This window comes from Tursiops truncatus, chromosome 11 (assembly GCF_011762595.2).
Source record: "Tursiops truncatus isolate mTurTru1 chromosome 11, mTurTru1.mat.Y, whole genome shotgun sequence".
NCBI lineage: Eukaryota > Metazoa > Chordata > Mammalia > Artiodactyla > Delphinidae > Tursiops > Tursiops truncatus.
This window is the reverse complement of record NC_047044.1, coordinates 21544804-21566495: the sequence shown is the minus strand read 5'-3', so window position 1 is coordinate 21566495 and position 21692 is coordinate 21544804.

The window sequence follows — 21692 nt, the reverse complement described above, 5'->3', positions numbered from 1 at the left end:
ACCTAGAAACAAATGACAATGGAGACACAACGACCCAAAACCTGTGGGATGCAGCAAAAGCAGTTCTAAGGGGGAAGTTTATAGCAATACAAGCCCACCTTAAGAAGCAGGAAACATCTAGAATAAACAACCTAACCTTGCACCTCAAGCAATTAGAGAAAGAAGAACAAAAAAACCCCAAAGCTAGCAGAAGGAAAGAAATCATAAAAATCAGATCAGAAATAAATGAAAAAGAAATGAAGGAAACAATAGCAAAGATCAATGAAACTAAAAGCTGGTTCTTTGAGAAGATAAACAAAATAGATAAACCACTAGCCAGACTTATCAAGAAAAAAAGGGAGAAGACTCAAATCAATAGAATTAGAAATGAAAAAGGAGAGGTAACAACTGACACTGCAGAAATAAAAGAGATCATGAGAGATTACTACAAGCAACTCTATGCCAATAAAATGGACAATCTGGAAGAAATGGACAAATTCTTAGAAATGCACAACCTGCCAAGACTGAATCAGGAAGAAATAGAAAATATGAACAGACCAATCACAAGCACTGAAATTGAAACTGTGATTAAAAATCTTCCAACAAAGAAAAGCCCAGGACCAGATGGCTTCACAGGCGAATTCTATCAAACATTTAGAGAAGAGCTAACACCTATCCTTCTCAAACTCTTCCAAAATATAGCAGAGGGAGGAACACTCCCAAACTCATTTTACGAGGCCACCATCACCTTGATACCAAAACCAGGCAAGGATGTCACAAAGAAAGAAAACTACAGACCAATATCACTGATGAACATAGATGCAAAAATCCTCAACAAAATACTAGCAAACAGAATCCAACAGCACATTAAAAGGATCATACACCATGATCAAGTGGGGTTTGTTCCAGGAATGCAAGGATTCTTCAATATACGCAAATCTATCAATGTGATAAACCATATTAACAAACTGAAGGAGAAAAACCATATGATCATCTCAATAGATGCAGAGAAAGCTTTTGACAAAATTCAACACCCATTTATGATAAAAACCCTGCAGAAAGTAGGCATAGAGGGAACTTTCCTCAACATAATAAAGGCCATATACGACAAGCCCACAGCAAACATCATCCTCAATGGTGAAAAACTGAAAGCATTTCCACTAAGATCAGGAACAAGACAAGGGTGCCCACTCTCACCACTCTTATTCAACATAGTTTTGGAAGTTTTAGCCACAGCAATCAGAGAAGAGAAGGAAATAAAAGGAATCCAAATCGGAAAAGAAGAAGTAAAGCTGTCACTGTTTGCAGATGACATGATCCTATACATAGAGAATCCTAAAGATGCTACCAGAAAACTACTAGAGCTAATCAATGAATTTGGTAAAGTAGCAGGATACAAAATTAATGCACAGAAATCTCTGGCATTCCTATATACTAATGATGAAAAATCTGAAAGTGAAATCAAGAAAACACTCCCATTTACCATTGCAACAAAAAGAATAAAATATCTAGGAATAAACCTACCTAAGGAGACAAAAGACCTGTATGCAGAAAACTATAAGACACTGATGAAAGAAATTAAAGATGATACAAATAGATGGAGACATATACCATGTTCTTGGATTGGAAGAATCAACATTGTGAAAATGACTCTACTACCCAAAGCAATCTATAGATTCAATGCAATCCCTATCAAACTACCATTGGCATTTTTCACAGAACTAGAACAAAAAATTTCGCAATTTGTATGGAAACACAAAAGACCCCGAATAGCCAAAGCAATCTTGAGAACAAAAAAAGGAACTGGAGGAATCAGGCTCCCTGACTTCAGACTATACTACAAAGCTACAGTTATCAAGACGGTATGGTACTGGCACAAAAACAGAAAGATAGATCAATGGAACAGGATAGGAAGCCCAGAGATAAACCCATGCACATATGGACACCTTATCTTTGATAAAGGTGGCAGGAATGTACAGTGGAAAAGGACAGCCTCTTCAATAAATGGTGCTGGGAAAACTGGACAGGTACATGTAAAAGAATGAAATTAGAACACTCCCTAACACCATACACAAAAATAAGCTCAAAATGGATTAAAGACCTAAATATAAGGCCAGAAACTATCAAACTATTAGAGGAAAACATAGGCAGAACACTCTATGACATAAATCACAGCAAGATTCTTTCTGACCCACCCCCTAGAGTAATGGAAATAAAAACAAAAATAAACAAATGGGACCTAATGAAACTTCAAAGCTTTTGCACAGCAAAGGAAACCATAAACAAGACCAAAAGACAACCCTCAGAATGGGAGAAAATTTTTGCAAATGAAGCAACTGACAAAGGATTAATCTCCAAAATTTACAAGCAGCTCATGCAGCTCAACAACAAAAAAACAAACAACCCAATCCAAAAATGGGCAGAAGACCTAAATAGACATTTCTCCAAAGAAGATATACAGACTGCCAACAAACACATGAAAGAATGCTCAACATCATTAATCATTAGAGAAATGCAAATCAAAACTACAATGAGATATCATCTCACACCAGTCAGAATGGCCATCATCAATAAATCTAGAAACAATAAATGCTGGAGAGGGTGTGGAGAAAAGGGAACCCTCTTGCACTGCTGGTGGGAATGTGAATTGGTTCAGCCACTATGGAGAACAGTATGGAGGTTCCTTAAAAAACTACAAATAGAACTACCATATGACCCAGCAATCCCACTACTGGGCATATACCCTGAGAAAACCGAAATTCAAAAAGAGTCATGTACCAAAATGTTCATCGCAGCTCTATTTACAATAGCCCGGAGATGGAAACAACCTAAGTGCCCATCATCGGATGAATGGATAAAGAAGATGTGGCACATATATACAATGGAATATTACTCAGCCATAAAAAGAAACGAAATTGAGCTATTTGTAATGAGGTGGATAGACCTAGAGTCTGTCATACACAGTGAAGTAAGTCAGAAAGAAAAAGACAAATACAGTATGCTAACACATATATATGGAATTTAAGAAAAAAAAAAAAATGTCATGAAGAACCTAGGGGTAAGGCAGGAATAGAGACGCAGACCTCCTAGAGAACGGACTTGAGGTTATGGGGAGGGGGAAGGGTGAGCTGTGACGGGGCGAGAGAGAGTCATGGACATATACACACTAACAAACGTAGTAAGGTAGATAGCTAGTGGGAAGCAGCCGCATGGCACAGGGATATTGGCTCGGTGCTCTGTGACAGCCTGGAGGGGTGGGATAGGGAGGGTGGGAGGGAGGGAGACGCAAGAGGGAAGAGATATGGGAACATATGTATATGTATAACTGATTCACTTTGTTATAAAGCAGAAACTAACACACCATTGTAAAGTAATTATACCCCAATAAAGATGTTAAAAAAAAAAAAAAAAAAAAAAAAAAAAAAAAAAGAAATATCGAATCATTATGCTGTGTATCTGGAACTAACATAGTGTTTTAGGTCAATTATACTTTTAAAAAAGCTTGAAATTATCTTTCACAAAGGCCTAAATTTTTGTTATATAAAAGATATTCCATAATTTTAACTAGGAAGATTTTAATTAATAAATGCATGCTTAAATATGGGACTACCTATAACTAGTGGAAAACTTTCTATGAATTAGAACTATAAAAATCAATATGTATATAAGAAAAAATATTTAAATTGTAAAAGATATTATGCAGCCAATTCTGGTTAGGTGATTACCAATCTGTTTTCTCTATTTCTTGGATACGTAGCTAGACTATGTTTCTTATTTTCCCTTGCAGATTGGAATGGTAATGTGACAATATGAACGAGTCCCGGTCAATGGAATATGAGCAGAAGTGATGTTTGCTGTTTCCAAGCCCATCCCCTACAACCCCCTACCTGTATCCTCCATCATGTTTACCCTCTGCCACCTTTTACAGATGAGCCAGATGACCTTGGAAGCTTGTGCTCAAGATGTCAGAGCAACTAGATGGAAGGAATCTGGGTTCCAGAATTCCCCCTTGGAGGAGGGCTACCTGCTGAACAGGAACACTTACTATGGACTTTAAATGAGTGAGAAATAAATGTCCATTATATTTGAGCTATCATATGATTTGTCTTAATTTTTTTAAACAGCTAGCACTACCTTAACTAGTATACCTTATTATATCACTAACATATGCCCACTAGTAGTCATGATTTGTTTTGTTGCTCTAATTTAAAAATTATAATATCCCTAAAACTCAATATAAATACATTAACTTCAAAATGAGAAATATTTTAATGTTCATAGTCTACATTTTAAATAAAATTATTTTTCAAAGATTATTCTTTGTTTAATCCAGCAGACCCTAAACTTTCTTTTAACAGTTAACAATTTTAACCTTATTAATGGCCTTAGTGATCAATTCGATCTTTAACTAGATTTAAATGGCCAAAAGATTTGTCATTTTTTGGAAGTCAGGATAATGTAACCTCTTCTATTAAGACAAAAATAAAAATAAGAACCAGTCTAATCAGTTTTATCACATAAAGTATCTCAAAAGTAACAAAATATTTCAAGAAAACTGCCAGAAAATAAATTTAGAATAACCTTAAGAAGTAAAAATGGTCCCATCAGCATAGCCCTCATTTGGTAAGAATGAATGTGCATTCAGAACAAACAGATAAAAACAAAAGAAAACCACCCTTAGACAAGATTTTGAAGTACAAGTTTTTCTCAGTTTCCAGTTAAGCATTTGTGATCACTTTTCTAACATTTATCTATCCACCCATCCATCCATCTAGTCATTCATTCTTTTGTCCATTGGTTCAATAAATATATATTGGTCTCCTTTTATGTGGCAGGCATAGTGTTAGAATCTGAGAATATGCCCTCGAGCAGTTCATAGTCTATTATTTTCAAAAATAAGAAACCAAAAAATGTATAATTACTTACTATAATTAAGATCACAATAAGTACTCTTAAAGAACATTAGGACTCTGGACTATATGAAGCCTTTGGAGGAGAACCTATTCCAGACCAAGGAGAGGGTTCAAGGATGGGCTAAGATTGGAAGGAGGTCACATTAGAGTCAAGTTCTGATAGATGATGAGAATTAAAAATGGAGGAGATGGAGGAGAGTGTAAGAACTTCGGGCATGTAAAGACAGGTAAAAAAGAGTATGGAAAACCCATAGAGGTACTGGTTAGTGGAGAATGTAATGAGTGATGAGAACACAGGAGTCAATCCATGACATGCCCTTATTTCCTTACTCCATTATGAAGTGGTCATTGTCATTCCATATTTTAACGTCCCTCCCACACTGTATTCAAACAGGACAGAATTACCTTCTCATTTTCACAGCTATTTCTTTCTTTCAACACACTTTTTAAATTGAATAGCTACAATGTATCAGGCAACATACTAGATTCTGGGGATATAAGAATAAATAGTTCCTCTCCCCCATTTTCCAGAACACTTTATACTATCATTTACTGGATTGTTTGGCAAAATATTTTATCACCCTGTATTTCTATTATTTGGTAATATATATGCTTTCTCTGCCAAACTCCAAGCTCCTGAGAACAAAATAAAACAAACAAAAAAACTGCCTTATTCACTTTTTATCCGCCCTAAAACAGTAGCTGGTACATAGTAAAGGTACAATGAATATTTATTGATTGGATGAACTGAAGCAATTCAGAAAAATGGATCAGCTTTAAAACAAAAGGCTATCTTTTTTTAAAGTAGACTTTATTTTTTAGAGCATTTTTTAGGTTCACAGTAAAACTGAGGACAAGGTACAGAGAGTTCCAAAATGCTATCATTTTAGTTTTTTCAGTATAGAATGGGGCTTTTTAAGAATATAAAATATCATATTGTGTCTTTTCTATTTTGTAGAATACTTACATTAATTTATCAGTAAGTAGTAATAGTTTCTTAACGTAGAGCCCTTTCACAATATACCTTTATACATAATTTATAATTTTTTATATTGGAACCTTATTAATGTTACTAAAGATATGACTAGAATTCATTTTTTATCCATACAAAAATATTTATTGAGCACTTACTATTCACAAGGCCAAAAACTATGTGAATTGCTTACCATTTATACTTTATTGTCATGAACTATAATAATGATTATGTAATAAATAAAATATGTCAAATTAACTTCTCTTTGTCCTTAATTATAAGCCCTAGTCAGATCTTGTGGCAAAAGAACAATTTCACTCAACATCCTATTTCATAAGTAATATACTTTAAAATGAAGACTAATTAGTTGTTAAATTGTGTGATTACATAGTATAATAATTATAAATTTATTTGAAGTTCAGCTTTTTTAAATGTAAGATGTACTTTTCAATTCTGGAATTTCCATTTCATTTTTTAATAGTTCCTATTTCTCTTCTGAGATTCTCCATCTATTCAAAGAAAAAAAATTGGTCTGAGCTGGAGTAACTAAGGAGGTTACTATATAGAGAAAGAAAGACTTGAAATACACCTTGTAAGATGAACAGGATTTAAACAAACAGGAACAACAGAAGAATGAAAGGGAATGAGCAAAGACACCAAGAAATAAATGCCTGTGATATGTTTAGGTAAATGACACAAGAACAGGGTATATTGGTGGGAGGAGGGAGAATAGAAAGCAATATCATTGGATAAGGAAGAACAGGAGCAGAATGGGAAGATCTTGACATTCTTGAAGTCCAAGAAGAGGAATTTGGCCACCATATAGAAGTCAAATAAGTCTCTCATCTACTTCTTGACAAAATAAGTCGTGGAATACACACTCCATTTCAGGAAGGCTTGTCTGGAAGTGTTATATAGGTGTGAGTCAGAATTAAGACAGATTGACTACAAAGGAAGGAATAAACTTAGGTTCAGTATCTTCTATGCGTCCAACACATTGTTAAACACTTTTTATACATTCGCACATATTGTCTTCCTGACAACTCGTAAGGTAGGAATTACCATGCTCATTTTATAGAAGAGGAAACTAAAGCTCAGAGAAATTGAACAACTAACCCAGGCACATAGCTAGTAAATAGAAACCTCAGGATATAAACCCTATACTGTACAACTCCAAAATATATACTCTTTCCACTACACAGATGACCAGCTCAGAAACTATATAATCCAAATGTAGAGAGCTGAGGGCCTACAGTAGAGTTAATTTATTTCATTCAATAAATATTTATCATTTATCTGTCATGTGCCAAATATCATTTTAAACACTGGGATGACAGTAGTCAACATCAATAAAAAAAATGATAAACTCTGCCCACAGTGAAGCTTATATTTTAATCAAGGGAGCCAAACAATAAGCAGAATAAATAAGTAAAATGTATGGTATGTTAGATGATGATAAGTGATATGGAGAAAAATTAAGTGGAAATGGGGATAGGAATTGCCAGGGTGGGTAATTTTGAATACGGTGATCAGGCAAAGCTACACAGAGAAATTGATGCTTGATAAAAACCTGAGCGAGTAAACCATAAAAATACCTGGGAAAGAGAGCTCCAGACAGAAAGAACAGCAAATGTAAAGTTTTGAGGCAGGAGGGTGCCTGGTGTTTCACAGGAATGACAATGAACCAAGTATGGCTGAAACAGTGTGAGTGAGGGACAGAGTAGTGGAAAATGAAGCATGAGACGTAAGGATGGGGCAAGTGCAGGTATGCAGGTCATGCAGCACCTGCTGAACCAGTGTAAGGACTTTGTCTTTTCCTCAGGGCAAGATGAGAAACTGCAAGAAGGTTTTGAGTAGAAAAGTGACATGATATAACTTATATTCAAAAGGACTTCTTTGGTAACTCTTTTGTGAATACACTGTATGGGGGTCAGTGGTGGTAAAAGGAACCCAAGTTTGGAAGCCTCTCAAATAATCCAGGCAAAGGATGATAGTGTCTTAGACCAGAATGGCAGTAGTGAAGCTGGTAAAAAAAAAAAAAGTGGTTGTATTCTGGACATATTTTGAAGGAAGAGCTGGTAGGATCTGAAGACCAACTGTTTATGGGGCATAAGAAAAGAATAGTAAAGGGGCACTCCAAAGTTTTTGGAGAGCAGAAGTTGGCTGAACAGAGCTGCTATTTATTGAAATGGGAAAACTAAGGGACCAGCAGGTTTGAGGGGGAAATGCGAAACTTCATTTTTATTCCTGTTAAATACAAGAGTTTGGAGTCCAGAAGGGCATTCAAGCTGTAGCTATAAATGTGGGCTGTTCTGGTCCATAGTAGGTATTTAAAGCTGTGAGAGTGTTCAGCATGCTTAGCCAAGAAATTCTGTACAATAAAGAAGAGAAGTGTCCAGGGACTGAGCCCTAGGAACTTAGTCAGGGATATGAGGAGGAACCAGCAACGGAAACTGAAAAGGAGTAGCCAGTTTAATAGGAAGAAAACCAGGAGAATGTGATGTCTAGGAAGTCAAGCAAAGAAAGTGTGCATATGAAAGAGGAGGGCATGATCAACACTGTCAAATGCTCCTCAAAGATCACGTTAAGAAAAAGATTAAGAAATGTCTACTGGAATTAGCAATTGGAAGTCACTGGACACCTTGACAAGGCAGTTCTGGCACCTGATGAAGAAGAAAGCCTGATAGGACTGGTTTTAATAGAAAATGGAGTAGAGACGTTGGAAACAACAACAAGAGACAATTCTTCCAGAGTTTTTATTATAAAATATAAAATGAATAAAGAAATGAGGCAGTTCCTGGAAGGTGAAGTGAGGTCAAGCAAAGACGATGAGACTAAACAAAGGGGAACTCTCTAATAGACCAGGAGAATGAAAGAAATAGGAAAGAACTAAACATAATACCAAAGCTTTTGTCCTGGAAGAATGAAATAACTGTTCTATTACTGAAAGAAAGATGGAAAACGGGAACAGGTACAGATTTGAGTGGGAAGATAATTAATTTACATTTTGACAGGTTGAGTTTGAAAAGACAGTGGGGGACTTCCCTGGCAGTCCAGTGGTTAAGACTCCACGCTCCCAATGCAGGGGACGCAGGTTCCATCCCTGGTCGGGGAATTAAGATCCCACGTGCTGTGTTGTGCAGCCAGAAAAAAAAACAAAAAGACAGTGGGATGTTTGTAGAAAGAGGTCTTTCTGGCAATTGTAATACAGAACTGGACAGCAGTGAGGAGGTGAGGATAGAATTGTAGATTTGGAAATAAATAACACTGAGTTGCTATCTGAACACAAAGAGCTGTTCCCTCTCCATGGAAGAGAATGCTCAATAAAGAACAGAAAAGGACTTCCCTGGCGGTCCAGTGGTTAGGACTCTGTGCTTTCATGGAGTGGACCTGGGTTCGACCCCTGGTCAGGGAACTAAGACACTGCAAGCCCTGTGGCATGGTGGCAGGGGGAAAGAAAGCCAAGGGACTGTGAGAAGGAGGAGCCAGGAAAGGAAAACACAAACAACAAGGACAGTGGTTGCCTAGTTCAGCGGTCCACAACCTTTTTGGCAACAGGGACCGGTTTCTTGGAAAACAATTTTTCCACGGGGGGTGCGGAGGGCAGAATGGTTCAGGTGGTAATGTGAACACTGCGGGGGGGATGGTTCAGGTGGTAATGCCGGCAATGGGGAACAATGGGGAGCAGCAGATGAAGCTTCGCTTGCTGGCCTGCTGCTCACCTCCTGCTGTGCAGCCCAGTTCCTAACTGTTAAGCATATCATTAAATGTATTATTCTATAATATCATACAGACATCTGATATTAAAAAAAATAGAATTAGCAGTGAATTTACAGGAAGCAGGAACTTTCCAACTTTGCTCCCATGAATGAGATCATATCACTTCCCCGCTTAAAAACTTTTTATTTAAAAAAACAAAATCAGACCACTTTCCATGACCTACAAGGCCCTGTCTTTCCAATCCCATTCCATTCTATTCTCTACATAGTTCAGTATACTCTGCTTCACTCCTTTGCCGTCCTTTCTGGTACTTAAACATATTAAGCTCTTTCCCACCTCAGGAAAGAGTATTTAATTTTATTCCACATTTTCTTTCCTTGGTACTTTATATGACAGGATTCTTCTCTTCCTTCAGATTACAGTTTATACATCACTCCTCAGAGAGGTCTCCTCTAGCCACTGTATATAAACAACCACACCACCCCCTAATTACTCTATCTCATCATTGTGTGTGCATCAGAATATCTTGGCTAAGTAAATATGCCTCCAGCTTTACGAATAATCAAAGTACGTCTTAAGATTAGGTTACAGATAAGAAAAGAATTTTGAAGTATACCTTCTCATATCTGATCTATGAATACAGAATTTAATGCTTTGCACTGTGACATTACTATGTCTAGAAAAGATCAGATTCTTCAGTGTTTATGGCTACATTCTCAAAACCATAAAATGTCACTTGTTCTAAAGGACAGGATAAAATTAGAGAACTCTTAAATCAAAGGGCAGAGATACAAGTCCTTATTGATAATATTATGGTCTCTCTCTTCTCCTCTTCTACTCTCCCTCTTCACAGGCACACACACACACACTTTTCTTGTGTACTATGGTTATGTATTGGAAGAAGGATGACACCAGTAGAAGGACAATTAATAAGTTATTGTGAACATGAAACACATTCAATCTCTGTGAACATCTCTCTTCCTGAGGCCTTATCTGGCACTTTGCATCCCAAGAAGGATGCTTTGGGCCAATACAATCTTTGAAGATTATGCAGGTGAAATGATCTCATCTTAATTTATGTTGCCCAGAACCTTGTGGGTTATAGTTATGAGGAAATGAAATGAGTTCTGATTAGATATAACAGAATGGATGAAAAGGAAGACATTGATAACATCAAATTTTAAAAGAGTAGTTGAATATCCAGAAAAAATTTATTGAGCACTTACTCTCTGCTAGGAATGATAACAAGCACTTGAAATAGGTTTAGTTTCATTCCTACAGAGTTTTACATAAATAAGGAGGGGGGTCAGGGAGAAGCAGGCCAAAGTTGGGTTATAACAGAGAAGATAGAATTTTAAGGACAAGTGAGCAGCAGTGAGTATAGTCTACGAATTTGAAGAACTGAAAATGAAAGGATGATAATATATTCTTTTGAATACCACTTTATACTTTATATGGTACTTTAACACCAGTTTTATTTAATTTCAAGAATAAAGTTAAGTTACATAGAATGAAAGATAAAAATCATACGATCATCTCAATAGATGCAGAAAAAGCTTTTGACAAAATTCAACATCCTTTCATGATAAAAACACTCAACAAATGGGGTATAGAAAGAACATATCTCAACATAATAAAGGCCATATATGACAAGCCCACAGCTAACATCATACTCAATGGTGAAAGGTTGAAAGCTTTTCCTCTAAGACTAAGAACAAGACAAGAGGGTGCCTACTCTCACTGCTCCTATTCGACATAGTACTGTAAGTCCTAGCCAGAGCAATCAGGCAAGAAAAAGAAATAAAAGGCATACAAATCAAAAAGGAAAGAGGAAAACTGTCTTTGCAGACAATATGATGTCATATACGGGAAATCCTAAAGACTCCACCTCCATCTGTGGATCTCAGATTCCAATGGAATCCACCAAAAAACCTAGAACTAATCAATAAATTCAGTTAAGCTGCAGGATACAAAACCAACATACAGAAATCATTTGCATTTCTATACACTAACAACAAAATATCTGAAAAATAAAGAAAACAATCCAATTCACAAGAGTATCAAAAACAATACAATACTTATGTATAAATTTAACCGAGGTGAAAGATCTATTAATCTTTATGATTAATTGAAAACTATAACACTTAAAAGAAAATGAAGACACAAACATATGGAAAGATATTCTGTGTTCATGGATCAGGAGAATCAATATTGCTAAAAGTTCCATATTAGTCCAAAGCCATCTATAGATTCAAAGCAATACCTATCAAAATTCCAATGGCATTTTTCACAGAAACAGGAAAAGCAAACCTTAAACGGTAAGTCATTTTGCCTTGATGACCAATCAAATTTGCATTCATAGGAACAGTAAGAGAAAGTAAAGGCAAATTAGGGTCAGATCATTGGAATCTGAGATCCATAGATACATGTGGGTAAGAAGAAAATGGGTCTGAGTAGTTGACTCAAAGAAATCAACATTTTTAAACTGTTATAGTGCAGTTCACAAACAGCATAAGAATCACCTAGGGAGTTTTATTGTAAGTAATCCAGCTCCAGACATTCTGATTCAGTAGGTCGAGGTGAGAAAGACCTTTTAGAAACACTTTGCTGCAGATGAGAAATCTGAAGATCAGGGTAGTATTTATCTAAGGAGTAGAACTGGGATTCAAACACAAGTCTTTGAGTTTGAGTTCAAAGTTCCTATTTTCAACACTAAAATGTTACTCCAAGTTACAAATACATGTTATTGAAGAAATTAGTATAATTCCTTAAGGTGGGGACTCAGTAAGTTAGTGAAGCTGATGATAATAACTATGACAATAAAGATTCTTTAAATGTTTAGGAAAATGGCACTTTGCTAAGTAAAAGCAAGATTATAGAGCAAAAAGAAAATCTTCTTCAAGGCTAGAATAGATTTATTTCAGCAACATAGAATGGATAATTATAGGAAAAGATGTAACATATGTCAATGTTTGTCTCATTCATTTGGGGGGCAAGCTAGTTCCACTTTTACTAATATACACTTCTCACTGGTTCATTATCTTCATTCATTTTAGGACCTTTCACTCCCCATCAAATTCATTTTCTTGACTACCTCATTCTTTCTCCAAATTAAGACTTTGTTTCTCATTATTAATGATTTGGTAGTATAGACTGGCAGCTATCAACTAAATGGAACTGTTGTGAAACTGCAAGCAACCAAAACATTTAAACTTTAAAAAGCATAGATGGTAGAAATAAAAATTCTGGCAAAGGCAAGTTAAAATAATACCAGACAATTTTAAAATTCTAATCCTGAGATTAAAGCAGGCCACACAGTATCTTTTCCATCTACTGTTACTGACTTTGATTGTATCGTAGAGAAATCTAATTCTTCATCTGTTAGAGGCTGAATTGATTCCAATATTCAGTAGTCATGTCCCAAATGGCCCCATGATAAAATATGTTAGAAGCATGAGCGATTTCAGTAATTTTTTTCTTGGTTACTAGTCCAATATTCCATTAGTATTAATTTGCTCTTCAAGGTGAAAAACATCTCCCTGAACATGAAGATAAGTGATTATCGCCACTGACATGTCTCTTTAAGCTCAGGCTCTAGACTGATTTCCTTCAGCATTAGGAAGCAAAATAGGATTCCTTTATAATGGCAGGCTGTCCAAGGCCTTTACTCCAAAAGAGAATCAAGAACTCTCAAATGCGCACCATGAAACAGAACTACAAATCAGGTGCATTATGGCAAACGAACAAGGTAAATGTGACATGCGGCTAAGAGCTGTCAAAAATTAACTTCATCATTATCTGGAGAGTAAGATTAGAATAAAGTTGAATTATTATCAAATTTTCAACAAAATATTACAATTAACTCCTGAGTATAAAGTATAGATTCTCAGGGAAATCATAATAGCTGAGTTCTTCTGTTAGGAAGATTAAATTCAAGTTAGACATTAGAGAGAGATCAGAGAGAATGAAAATATCAAAACAAAAATTGGCTGATGTTGCATCTACAGAGTAGATAAAATGATCACTTCACAAACTTCATAAAATTCGAATATATAAAAGTTTAATTAGGAAGGGAGTTTGCTGCCTTTGGATACCTTAACAGAATGCTCTTAGTATTAAGATATTTTAGTGTCAAACACATTTTAAAATGTGCACAAAATAATACTATGCATCAGTTGAGCACATCATAATCAGCAATAATCATTAACAATTGGGGGAAAACGTAGGGTGTAGGCTTAAGCCCATTTTCTTTATGATTAACTGAAAAAACTGCTTCAAAAATAGGCCCTCTCAACTTATACAGAAAGAATAACAGTGATGAATTAAAAAAATGTTTATAACAAAATTGAAAATTTAAAAATTTAATAATATAATTGAGATATATGTTCCCATATTCTTATAGTAGATTTCCTTTTTCTATGTTATCAGGAATCGAACATGGTATTTGCAATGTAAGACTTCTTTGTTATCAGTAAAAGAGATGCATTACTACTTAAGAAAGGTATGACTTGACCTAAGATGTTTGTGATTTTATGTTGTGAGGAAGTTTATAATATCGTTTAACTGGGTATTTCACTTCATCTTCAAATCAAATGGTGAGGCATTCATTATTTGAAACATCAACCAACAGAGGAAGTTCTTCTGAGATTAAAAAGACTCCTTGTTAGAGCTCTTCCATAGGTATACACTAAATTCAGTTATTAAACAGACTTTTGATGTCCATTGTGTATCATATCAATTTAACAAATGTTTATTAAGCACATGAGTGAGGAACTATGCTATGGATACACACTCACACACAGAGATCAATATTTCCCTGTCATCAAAGGGCTTCTAAGCAAAGCCAAAAAAGAAGATTTTGCACCAATACTACACAGCAGACTATGAAATCTGCATAATAGGTATATAAATAAAATTAATGATATCTGATCCAAATAATTGGATCTAAATAGGAGGATCAAAAAAGGTTTTGCGAAGGATGGTTTTCAATAAGTAAAAACAATAGGGAAAAGAATTACACATGGATAAACATGTGAGCATAAGCAGAGATAAGGAAAGACACACGCTTGAGAATAATCTATTTGAAAGACACACACTTGAGAATAATCTATTTTACCAGAACATTAAATTTATCTAAGACATTAATGGAAGAAAGCTGGAAATATATGATGAAGCTAGAACATGGAAGGTCTTGAATGTCAGAGTTAAAATTCTGTTCTGTACTGAATTTGTATAGTGAGGACCAGTGCTAGCTTTGAGGAGAATGAAATAATCAGAATTACACTTAAGGCATATTGATTTGGCAAGAGTATCAAGAATAAATTGGGGCAAGTGAAGAGAGAAAACTAGAAGATAGGATAAGAGGCTCCTGCAATAATTCAAGTGAAATTGCAAGACGGTGGGATGATGAAAAGGTAAGGGTAGTCAATGTGGAAGGTACTAATGACAGACAGGCTGACCTAATAGTTAGAATCATGATCTTGTAAGATAGCAAACCTAAGTTCAGATAGCAGCTTCACTTTTTGATAGTTCTATGACCCTGGCCAAGTTATTTTACTCTTAATTTCCACATTGAGAATAATAAAACCTACCTCATCGCACTGTTGTGAGGAATAAAGGAGATAATGACTTTAACATGCTTACCACAATGTCTAGAACTTAGTTAAAACTTAGTACTTAATAAATGCTATTTTCAGAGATCAAAGCTTGGAAACTGTTTATTGATTTTTAGCAGCCACATTTCGCTGTTGGTTCACATTGCAATTTTGGTCACTTAAACACCCAGAACTTTTTGCATGGACTATTCCCCCAAATTAAACCTCTCCCATCTTATATCACTAAATTTTTAGGAATCTAATTGGGGATTTTATATTAAGTCCCATTGAATTCTGTGTTTTTACTTTGAGCCAAGAATCTGTTTATTGAGATAATTTTTCATGTAAGATCAATTATTTGCCATGTTTGCTATTCCTCCCTAACATGTGCAGACCTGACTATAATAGATGATTGGTTTTTTCAAAGAAAAATACTGACTATGACTAATCCAAGAACTGAATATTTATTTAGCATTTCACTAGAGAAATCCCCTCTATGTTGACATTGAGTGATTATTAGAAAGTCTAGACAAAGCTAGACAAAGTCTATGAAACATAAAAATCAAGATGGCATGTTTTTAACAACACAAAAGAAAATAGCTCTTTTTCTGGGACTGACAGAAAACCATATTAAACTTTTCTTTTTTTTTTTTAGTAATGAGTAAACAAAGGCTTGAAAAGATCAAACATCTTCCAAAGGTCACTCTGCTAGTAAGTGGCGGAACAAGAATGCAAACCCAGGTTTATGCTATTAACTGCTAGACTAAGTTACCTCCCTAAAAAATTGAAACTCCATGCTTGATGGAAAAACACTTGTCCTTGTACTCTGAAATTCACCTCCAAATAATTAAACATGTTTTTCGATGATGATGGTTTATTTACAAGAAGATGTGCACTCACATGCAGTGTCTGCCTTCTTATGTATTTATTCATTCAATGAACTTTCACTGAGAGACCACTACATTCAAGGCATTGTGCTAGGCAGGATGTGATTACAGAGGTCAATCAAATACAGATCATGCCATCAAGGAGTCTATAAGAAGTAATATTTAAAAATGCATAAACTTACAAGACAAAATAGAACAGAGATGTGACATGAAAGATAAAAGCAATTGTGTCTGAAATTCAGAAGAGTGTCTCTTTTATCCTAGTAGCCATTTAGCTAAAGGATCTTCTTAGATTCACTAAAGGTACAAATTTTCTTCCTAGGGTAAAAATAGAGACAAAAATCTTACCATTCTGATTCTGGATTTTTCCTTGCGTGTACATTTAGTACATACATATGGTTAATGGTATCAGTTTCAAAATACAAATATAGGTCAACAGAATCTATGCATTCCCTAAATCCTGGAGAATCTGTTAGGACAAACCAAACCTGGGCTTAATACACAGCAGCCTTGAGTCATCACTTCCAAAAAATTTGTTCAACTATGTAAGACATGAATTATTAAAGTTACAAATACCCTTCTGAATATTATATTCCCAATAAAATAATAGTTACCACTGCTTAAGATTTAGCTCCACTATTTAAAAAATTCATATATGCTAAAGAATCACTTACAATCTTGTAAGAAGAACACTCTATATAGAAAATTCATTTCCCGAAGTACTCTGATTCTGACAGGAACTGGATGAGATAGCCACTAAAGTCTCTCACAATTCTGAAATTTCTGCATTCCTGATATTAAGCTCTAGAATTGTGTTAAAATATGTTTGAAAGTTAACTTTGTATCAAAAACACCATTTGAATTTTAGGCAGCCTAATTTGAGTCTATTTTAAGACTTGAAAATTTTGGCACCAAATTAACTATATTTTCCTATAGACAACCCTCCCCACCCTGAGAGTGCTCTCATGCAATTTATAGAAGCTTGGCATAAAAACTGAGAAGTTGAACCTGAAATCTTAAAATGCTAAATATCTCATACTTCAGAAAGCTTAAACATAATTAAGGATTCTACATTGGACCGAAAGTGAAATAACATAAAAGAGATAAGCGAGAAGAGTTAAATAGCTCAAAACCTGCCAACAGGGCTTCCCTGGTGGCGCAGTGGCTGAGAGTCCGCCTGCCAATGCAGGGCACACGAGAGTTCGTGCCCTGGTCCGGGAAGATCCCACATGCCGCAGAGCGGCTGGGCCCGTGAGCCATGGCCGCTGAGCCTGCGCGTCCGGAGCCTGTGCTCTGCAACGGGAGAGGCCACAACAGTGAGAGGCCCGCGTACCGCAAAAAAAAAAAAAAACAGAAAGAAAGAAAAACCTGCCAACACAACCCCTTTCAAACAATAACCTTTAGATGCTGCTTGTGTCTAGGTTTCCCCTCAGAAGAAAAATTACATAATGCATTTCATCCCTGATGCTTCTTATTTATTTCTCAGAAGCACAGGCTGATGAGGCAATAATGCCTTTTTAATTTTATATCTTAAAACAATGTTTTCCTGAAACCTAAATTCTGAAATTTGCTCTAATGATCTTATGTTATCATCAAATTTCTCTAAGGCATCGTGTGTTCACATTTAAGAGTAGTGTACATTGTTTACAGACTTGGAGGGAAAGCTGCAAATATGACTTGGAGAAACAAATGAAGAGAATAGAAAATTTTTTTCAGATAATTTTATATTCTTTCAAAAACCTAAATTTCAGGGGTTGAAAAGAATGTGAAGATATTTATATTTCTTCAAAATTTACATTCTAGATTATATAATGTCTTAATTCAACTTAGAAAATGATTCCATATGCATATTACAAAAGAAATAAAAACAGACTGACTTTTGAATTAAAATTTATGCAAAATAAAATGTAATTTTAACTTGAGATGCCCTTCACATTAAATGTAAAACCTTCCATCAAATAGATACAATCATAAGAAGAATTTAATTTCTAATTCACTTATTTTAGTAAAATTATTCAAACTACCACCTTAAGGCTAATATTTTAATAAAACCCAAACCTCCAATACAAAAATAAAAGTTCTTACATAAGACGGCTGATTTTGTATTTTAAATTACTGAATTAGAGCGCCCTCTATCGGAAGAAAAAAGCAATAAAAGCTAAACTGATGAAGAATAGTTAAAATACCCACAAAATTCAAGCCAAATAATTAATATGAAAAATACATTTATTAATAACATAAATGCTACAAAACATATTTTCCTTACATTTTGATTTCTTTTAAATTTTGGAATTATTTTTCATATTACAATGAAGAAGTTGAATGTTTCATATAATCTAAAATTAAAGTTTAAATGAACCCAAGTGCCCATCCTCAGCCAAAAATGTGAATAATAAACAAACCTGTTTTCCACATTTGATACTGCATTAAAATATAGAAATAATTGTAATTTAGGACTGTGGCTGGACTATACTTTGAATTTTCCTGAATGATAAACTAAAAAGCTCCCTAATTCAAGAGAGCTCTTACACTGGACAGTATGGGAATTAGGCTGGGCACCAGAAGATCTATCAAATTTATTTAGATCTAAAATTCTATAATCCTGTGGTGTTATCAAGACCTCAGTTCAGATGCATCATCTGAGGCCTGAATTACCTCAGTAAGGTCCCAGCAGATTTTTGGTCCTCTAGGCCAATAATGTGCATGTTAGAATAAACTTTTTAAAAGAACAATGCTCAAAGAATCAACACTGTGAAAATGACTATACAACCCAAATCAATCTACAGATTCAATGCAATCCCTATCAAACTGCCAGTGGCATTTTTCACAGAACTAGAACAAAAAATTGCGTAATTTGTATGGAAACACAAAAGACCCCAAATAGCGAAGGCAATCTTGAGAAAGAAAAAGGGAGCTGCGGGAATCAGGCTCCCGGACTTCAGACTATACTACAAAGCTACAGTAATCAAGACAGTATGGTACAGTACTGGCACAAAAACAGAAATATAGATGAATGGAACAGGAGAGAAAGCCCAGAGATAAACCCATGCACATATGGTCACCTTATCTTTGATAAAGGAGGCAAGAGTATACAATGGAGAAAAGACATCCTCTTCAATAAGTAGTGCTGGGAAAACTGGACAGCTACATGTAAAAGAATGAAATTAGAACACTCCCTGGGCTTCCCTGTTGGCACAGTGGTTGAGAGTCCGCCTGCTGACTCACAACAGTGAGAGGCCCATGTACCGCAAAAAAAAAAAAAAAAAAGAACACTCCCTAACACCGTATACAAAAATAAACTCAAAATGGATTAAAGACCTAAATGTAAGGCCAGACACTATCAAACTCTTAGAGGAAAACATAGGTAGAATGGACATATATACACTACCAAACGTAAAATAGATAGCTAGTGGGAAGCAGCCACATAGCACAGGGAGATCAGCTCGGTGCTTTGTGACCACCTAGAGGGGTGGGATAGGGAGGGTGGGAGGGAGGGAGATGCAAGAGGGAAGAGGTATGGGGACATATGCATACGTATAACTGATTCACTTTGTTATAAAGCAGAAACTAACACACCATTGTAAAGCAATTATACTCCAATAAAGATGTTAAAAAAGAAACAAAAAAAAACAAAAAAAACATAGGCAGAACACTCTATGACATAAATTACACAGCAAGATCCTTTTTGACCCACCTCCTAGAGAAATGGAAATAAAAACAAAAATAAACAGATGGGACCTAATGAAACTTAAAAGCTTTTGCACAGCAAAGGAAACCATAAACAAGACCAAAAGACAACCCTCAGAATGGGAGAAAATATTTGCTAATGAAGCAACTGACAAAGGATTAATCTCCAAAATATACGAGCAGCTCATACAGCTCAGTATCAAAAAAACAAACAACCCAATCCAAAAATGGGCAGAAGACCTAAATAGACATTTCTCCAAAGACGATATACAGATTGCCAACAAACACATGAAAGGATGCTCAACATCACTAATCATTAGAGAAATGCAAATCAAAACTACAATGAGGTATCACCTCACACCAGTCAGAATGGCCATCATCAAAAAATCTACAAATAATAAATGCTGGAGAGGGTGTGAAGAAAAGGGAACCCTCTGGCACTATTGGTAGGAATGTAAATTGATACAGCCACTATGGAGAATAGTATGGAGGTTCCTTAAAAAACTAAAAATAGAACTATCATATGACCCAGCAATCCCACTACTGGGCATATACCTTGAAAAAACCATAATTCAGAGTCATGTACCACAATATTCACTGCAGCACTATTTACAATAGCCAGGACATGGAAGCAACCTAAGTGTCCATCAACAGATGAATGGATAAAGATGTGGCACATATATACAATGGAATATTACTCAGCCATAAAAAGAAATGAAATTCAGTTATTTGTAGTGAGGTGGATGGACCTAGAGTCTGTCATACAGAGTGAAGTAAGTCAAAAAGAGAAAAACAAATACTGTATGCTAACACATATATATGGAATCTAAAAAAAAAAAAAAAAAAGGTTCTGAAGAACCTAGGGGTAGGACAGGAATAAAGACACAGATGGGAATGGACTTGAGGACATGGGAAGGGGGAAGGGTAAGCTGGGACGAAGTGAGAGAATGGCATGGACATATATACACTATCAAATGTAAAATAGATAGCTAGTGGGAAGCAGCCGCATAGCACAGGGAGATCAGCTTGGTGCTTTGTGACCACCTAGAGGGGTGGGATAGGGAGGGTGGGAGGGAGACGCAAGAGGGAGGGGATATGGGGATATATGTATACATATAGCTGATTCACTTTGTTATACAGCAGAAACTAACACAACAATGTAAAGCAATTATACTCCAATAAAGATGCTTAAAAAAAAAAAAAAAGAACAATGCTCAGAGTCAGCCAAAACAATTCTGATTTAATTGGTCTGCCATGATACCTGAGGGTGTCAGTATTTTCTGAAGTCTTCCCAGATAAGTCTAATGTATGACCATTGCTGAGAGTCACTGTTTGAATCCCTCCCCAGAACATCTGACATATAGTTACCACTTTTATCTTCTAAAAATGTCACCTTCATGAAAGAACTCCCATACTCAAAAGTTATTCCCCTCAGCATCAATATTAAACTTCTGACTAGCTCCCCAAATCTAATTATTTGTCCCTGTTCTCTAAGTAAATAGTTGAGTGGTAAGGGGTATGGCTCCAAGCCCCAGACTGCCTTTGTTCAGATCCTGGCCCTGGTACTTACCGTGTAAACTTGGGAAAGTCATACAATTTCTCTGTGCCTCCGTTTTCTCATCTGTAAAATGGGAGGAATAATACTACCTATATCATAGGGTTAGTGTGAGGATTAAATTGGTTAATATAAATAAAGTGTTCCATCAGTGTTAAATATTATCGTTACTTATCCAGCTTTACTCCCCATTACATTTCAAAACAAATTCTTATGGTAAATCATCCTTATGTTAAATGCTAGGCCTCACCTTTGTGCTTTTGCACATCCTATTTCTGCAGGCTAGAATCCTCTCCCATTCATTCATTCCAATACAAGTGCAAAGAATGTGTCCCCTTCCTCCATATCCCAGTTTAATTTCTCCCTACCACCATGAAGACTTCA